The sequence below is a fragment of the Coenobita brevimanus genome, chromosome 89 (assembly GCF_032717465.1).
Source record: "Coenobita brevimanus isolate Jiangsu-jjx chromosome 89, ASM3271746v2, whole genome shotgun sequence".
Taxonomy (NCBI): domain Eukaryota; kingdom Metazoa; phylum Arthropoda; class Malacostraca; order Decapoda; family Coenobitidae; genus Coenobita; species Coenobita brevimanus.
Window position 1 is genome coordinate 18,654,327 of NC_137042.1, and position 6,646 is coordinate 18,660,972.

At 43.4% G+C, this 6,646-nt stretch overlaps 1 non-coding gene across 1 annotated transcript; it reads left to right on the forward strand.

Annotated features, from left to right (window-relative positions):
* The first annotated feature begins 526 nt into the window (after positions 1-526).
* Positions 527-645, forward strand: LOC145411484 (5S ribosomal RNA). Its single transcript, XR_013899425.1, has one exon. It is a non-coding gene; the product is annotated as a 5S ribosomal RNA (ribosomal RNA).
* The last annotated feature ends 6,001 nt before the right edge of the window (positions 646-6,646 follow it).

The window sequence follows — 6,646 nt, forward strand, 5'->3', positions numbered from 1 at the left end:
CGGACAATTTTATTCAACTAAGGGAAGGACCTGTCACAACGATATGGTTAGTGAAGGCTATATCCTTCCTCTCAAGGTCGAAGATTAAAGTATTTCTTAAGCCGAACGAAACTTACTGGAGGCAGCTAGAATAAACTAGTAAAAAACTTCGGCGAATCTAATCTATCTCTCTATCTATCTGTCTGTCTATCAATCTATCTATACAGCAACCATCACCCAGTCCTTTATTGCCCCATCACGAGTGAAAGGGTTCGGAGCTAAGATACTTAGTCCCGGCACTGAAGCCAAGAGCTAGTCCTTTTTCCTTGAATGGAAAATATGAGCAGCAAGCTCCAGTCCCCTCGAATATAAATCCTTATGGGACACGTCTAGTTGGAGCTCCATAACCTACTCTACCACCAGGTTTCCATTAGGTTACATGGTTATCACCTAACGTCATAATTAGTTTTCTGGGCTAGAGGGTAAGATTTGGCTTGTTACTTAGTGTAAGGCCACCAAAAGGCTGTGCCTACTGCATATTGCCAGATTCAACGGCCATGCCACGTTGAGTACACCGCTTCCCGTCCGATCAGCGAAGTTAAGCAACGTTGGGTCTGGTTAGTACTTGGATGGGTGACCGCCTGGGAACACCAGATGCTGTTGGCATCCCTACGTGTCAAGTGGGGTTGGTGGAGGATTAGTGCCCCTCCCTGTAAAACAATTAACTCTAAGCCGTTGGCCACCCCGTTTGGGATACATGGCGTCTGGCAATGAATGAATGAATGAAGAAGCGAAACTCATGAGCACCCACCTGGACTTCAACATCTGTGCAGCAAAGCCCACTCTTTCAGTGCGACAACAATCTCATTATGCCATTATCAACTATTCCAGCTTTGAGACGGGTAATTAAATTTGCATCGTTAACCTGCACACGCGCTTCTGTGCTGATGCTAACACAGCAGTAAATTAGTTTTTGGCTCAGAGGCATGAACGGGATCATAATAGATATGATAAAATGCAAAGAATTATTGCAGAGGTTGAGAGGGGGCATGTAATCTAGAGAAAGGGTTAACTCTCTAACGATGACGTAAATTTTAAGTACTGTATTTTACTTCCGCCAGAGTTTTTAATCATTTGAGAAAAAGCATATCGTCATCAATGGGTAGGTCTCACTATTGGTTTGGTCTCACTAGAAAAGAAGGAATTTTTAACTTTTTATTTATTTATTTATTTTTTACTTTTATTTATTTATTTTTTTATTCATTTTTATTTTTTGCTACCGACAGACAGTTTTACACGGCTTAGGAATAGTGCTGTCCAAAGGTTAAATAGCGTTCTATAACTGCACGTACACATTTACGCTTACTGACCCTAGCATACAAATTTTACTTTCTTGCGCCATCTGCAACATCCCTACACCCTTTCCCTCACTTACAGAGTCCGCTTCTCCAATATTCCTTTAAGAATAAGGGGAAGAAAGTCATTGTGAACTGCTGTACTCTATTCTGCCAGTTATATCAACATGAAAAAGGACGAGACTTATGGATATCCAGACGTGTACGATATGGAGTTAGATATGCAATTGAAAGTGTAATTCATACTGCAGAGAAAAAAGACGCAAATCGATGTGTTCAAGAATTTAAGAGAGAGAGAGAGAGAGAGAGAGAGAGAGAGAGAGTAATGGATAATCGCATACGCAGTGCTTCGTTTATGTTCTCGCAGCCATGATTTAGATGCATTCAAGAGCCATTCTTGTGGGGATCTAATGGCGTGAGAAGGACTTCATATCCACACCCGGGATATTATTCATCAAGAATATACTGTAAGAGAGGAAGGAAGGGCGAGGAAGGGATGAAAGATGGGAAAAAGAAGGGAAAGAAAAAAAAAAATAATCAACTCCTTTAGCCCCTGTTGCTGCTTCAAGGAGATGTTATTCAACTCAGAAGACGGCCTTCCACATGTTCGATCCCCAAAAAATCATCAGGTGAGGTTGACTGGCTATACCCCTTAATAATAACAGTATGCGAATAAGCGTTGTTCCACATTAGACCCACTCGGATTTCGACGTGCCATATATCAAAAGACGTGGATCGACGCTGTAGTCTAGTCTTGGGCCGCTACAGGTAGGAGGTCATAAGGGATTAGCTGTTACAGCTTTGTATTTATTTTGTCACACTTTATCCCTCTCCTGTTCACCAAGGTTTGTCTGTGATATGCGGGTGAATATATCGGTTGAAACTGGTAATCTCATCCACAACTAAAGCTCAGCAAACATTGTGAATATTGTACCTGGCCACTTCAACACCAAAAAATCCTATAATCTTTCTAGCCTGGCTTTGGATGATTTTAGAAGTACCCATTTCTCTGTTCACTCTGCAGGTGGAGCTGAGAAGTACCGACACGCATAGATATTTAAGGAGGTAAATCTTACTGTTACTTATTTCACTCAATTAAGCATCGTACTCAGCCAGTCTCGGGTCCTTTTTAAACACTTCACCTCGAGGACGACCATTTTTTCCTCTTTTTTCTTTCTTTACTTCTCTTGCTCTCTCCTTAGCTGAGCGCAGTCATCTGGTAGCGGGGAGAATAAAATAAAATCGGCCCCCTGGGACTAAAGGTCTTAAGCATATTCTAAAACCCAGTGCTCAGTGAGGGCTCGGGTATCTCTTCACTATTCATTTTTTGCCACTCTTAGACGTTTTTTGCATCGGTCACTTCCCCTGTTTGCTTATGCCGGGCTAAAATGTGTGTTCTTTGTTAGTTTTGCCAGATTTACAGCCACTAAAAGTTTGTGGGAGACGGCCTTTGCCTGGGGTGGTTGATGTGGCTAGGAGAGGGTGGGGACGTGGGAGTGGAGTGGAGATGGAGGGCAGGGGAAGCGAGGGGAAAGAGAAGAGAAGGAATACTGGGAGGAAATTTAGTAACAAGGAGAAAATGGAAAACAAGAAAGGCAACAGCTGGAACCAGATGTAATAGGAGGAAGAAGGAGAGGGGGATATTGGAGGGGAGAGGGAAGAGGAGTGAAAAAGAAGGGGTTAGTGAATGAGTGTCAGGACAGAAGAAGCTGGGGTGAAGAAATAACAGACAGGAGAATGGAGGAAAAGAAAATGAAGTGAAGAGTGAGAGGAAAAAAAAAAGGAATTGGAAGGAAAAATAGTATGAGCAAGATGTAAATGATGGACGGGAGTAAAGAAAGGAAAAGCATAACAGGATAAGGACGAGAGCACATAAGAAAATGAAAGTGTGAACTAGTTAAAGAAAGGAGGAAAGGGAAGAGGTAAGAGAAGAGGGCATGATTGGAGGGAGACGTAGTGGAAGAAGGGGTGATGAGGCGGTGATAAAGGGAAGGGAAGAGACAGGAAAGAAGACGAGAGGAAATACAAGACGAGCAAATGAAAGCCCAAGGAGGGGTTAGTGAAGGCAAAAGATATGGTCATTTTAAAGAATGGAAATCATGAATGTAATGGAAAAATAGAAATCCAGAGGACAGGCACTGGTAGGTATGAGAGATGAAGTGTGTAAGAATGGCAACTTAGGAGAGGGAGAGAGAGAGAGAGACAGAGAGAGAGAGAATGGGAGGAAATGAGAGGGCATGCGGCTCCTCCTTCTCCCCCCACCCTCCAACCTTGAGTCACATTAAGTAGTGGGTGAGTTGAGAGAGTGGTCGACTGGAGTGCCACTTGAGCGGGGGTCTTTGTGGTTCAGCCGTCTTGTCGTATCCGGCACACAGACTGTCTTGCTACCTTGGTCTTCCTCCCTCCTCCTCATTTACCTCTCCCTTCCCCTTTACTGCTTCCCTCCCACCCCCTCTCTTTCTCCCCTCCCTTGGCCTTCCTTCCTCACCCTCCCCTTTGTTTCTCATCTCTCTCATCTCCAATTACTTCCACATTCACTTTCTTTTATTCCAAGTGGCGTTTTCGCTAAAGTAGACTTTACTGATTTTCTAAAACACCTTCCAGCATATCATGAAACATCCTCCTAATGTCATCAAACGGGTCCTGAATGAGAAAACCCCAGTATGTATTCAGATTAGGTATTAGCTCCAAAGTGGGGACATGTGAAGGAGGGTGGCACGTGGGAGGAACGCTGGACATTAGGGAATGGAGTACCAAGCCTATAAACAAAGTCTGACATACAGGAAAAAGCATGTTTGCAGTTGCAACAAATGTCTTTCACTGATATCACTTTCACCACAGTCATTTAATTAAGCTGCCACCGTCACCATTATCGGAATCATTACACGTACCACATAACTACCACTATAACTACCACAATCACTACTATAAATACATACCACTGTATTCAGTGGTACTATTACCATTTCCTACATCATGATCACTATAATCTCATTACCACAACCATTACTCTCTCCTCTATAAGACTTCAGTTTTGTACATCAAAGAATTGAGAATATATTTTTGTCCATGAATTCGGGAGCCCATGAACATGTAATGTATTAGGACAGTTCTATTTATAGGTGCTTATTTTCACCAAATGATTCGACCGGGATTTGTTTGACATCTCTCATGGCCAGCGTCCAAGTAGTATGTCCGTAACTGGTACACAGGCGAACAAAGGAAAGAAATTAGCAACAGACCTGTCAGTCCTTTCGACTTGTTTGTTCGTTTCATATGAATTACAAATACAAGCAATTATTTTTATTACATATAAGAGTTGAAAGGCATGATATATCAGGCATCTGCTCTCAAATATTGCCTCTTTTTTTTCTCTCTCTCTCTCTTTTTCGCGTATACTGTACACTTCCGTTTCATTTGCGGCGACCTCTCCATTAGCCTTCTATACATGATTGCTCCTTTGCCGTCTCAGTTTCACTTTCCTTTTATTGTCCGTCCATCCATCCCCCAACGTTTTTTCTCTCGTTAGCTTTACAGTTCTCTCTTTCCTTCTGATTACTCATTCCCGATTCATTCTGAGCTAATTCTCCATCACCTTTTGCTAAACATCGTTTCCCCTTTGTCATCGCGTTCTCGTTTATCTTCTCGTCCCACCATCGCTTTCAGCACTCCCCACTTTCACTGTTCTCTTCTCCTCTCTAGTTACCCATTCTCTTTTTATTTCGGTGATGTCAGTCTCCCCATTCCATGTGTCTACTCATTCCTTGCCTCCTCACACTTCGTTTCTAACTCCCACTTCCATTCTTTTACTTTCTTTTCCACCATCTCCGCTCTAGTAAAACCTCCGTATAATTCACCCCTTTCACAATAAATTACAGTCAAAATATCTACTAAAAGTCCATTGTCTTATATGAACTTATCTGCCCACCACCTCAGTTGACAGTGACAACAGGAAGGAAAAAAAACGATATAGAACAAATTCCATGGTAATAATGATGACTGTCTTCATTGTTCTTTTCTCAAGAATTCTGTACTTTATCCACCCTCACACATTCGCAGTTTCTCCGTCACTCCACTTCCCCCTACTTCTCATCCCCCACCTCTATATCCACTGCCTCTACCCTCTTCCGTTTCTTCCCCTTTCCCCTACCCTCTGTCCTATTCTTCTACTCCCTTCTTCTCTTCCTTATTCTCTTTCGGCCGTCCTTATTCTTTCTTTTCCTCTACTTTCTTCATCCTTCATTTACTGCTTACTCGTTCTCCTGCTTCCTATCCCTCTCCACAAATCCCTCGTTCCTTTACCTTCCCCCTTCCCTATTCTCTCTTCTCCTCCCCCACTGTCTCTTCCTTTCCTCTGCTCTCCTTTCTCTCCCTTTAATCTTTTATTCCATCCTCTTTCACTTCCTTTCTTTCTCTATCTCACTACCACTCCCTCTAGTCCTCTCCTACTGCCTCATCTTTTCCTTTTCTCCCTTTCCTCCATCCTTGCACTCTCTCCTCTTCCCTCTCGTTTACATCGCTCCCTCTGCCCTTCCGTTACTCCCTTTGCTCCTGCCCTCCTCTCTTTCTTTATTTCCTCTTCCCCTCCCTTACTCCAATTCCTTCTTCCCCTCCAACGCCGCCTCCTTTAACCCTCTCTCCTCCTCCCTTCCTCCCTCCCTCCCTCTTCTACCCTCTCCCTCTCTGCTCCCGTGCCCTGGCTGCCTCCACTTTAGGCGAGGAGAGGGAGTTTCATCCTTGTTTGGGAGTGAAAGGAGGATGCGAGTTTGAGTTCAGCTGCAGATAAATAAATACATGCTAATATTTTTCCAGCCCCCTCATAACAATCATCCTCCATCTTTTCTAACATTGCATCTTTACCCTTTGTATTGTCTCTCCCTCCCCTCCCCTTCCCTCTGACTCTCTCTCCTTCGCAGTTCTCCCTTCTTCCGCTGTGTGTTCGTATTTTGTTCCACTTTTTCACTCCGAATTTCTTCCCCCGTCAGTTCATCTCTCCCAACACGAGGACGTCTTTTGCTCATATAATACTATTCTTGCTACCTCCTCTAGAGGGGCTGTTCGAACTGGAGGGGTTACATACAGCCTTGAGTACCCCTTCGATCATGGAAATACTGGAATGGTATCGTTACCTGAATAAAAGGCTCCTGATATCAGTGAGCATAATATTTAATTGACGCTCTTGGCCTGAAAGGGCTATCATCGTTATTTCTTCAATTACTTCTCATTCAGTTTCTGGCCTCTCCCTCTCTCTCTCTCTCTCTCTCTCTCTCTCATTCACTGAGAAATGGGTCTCCTAAGCTGAACATAGTATT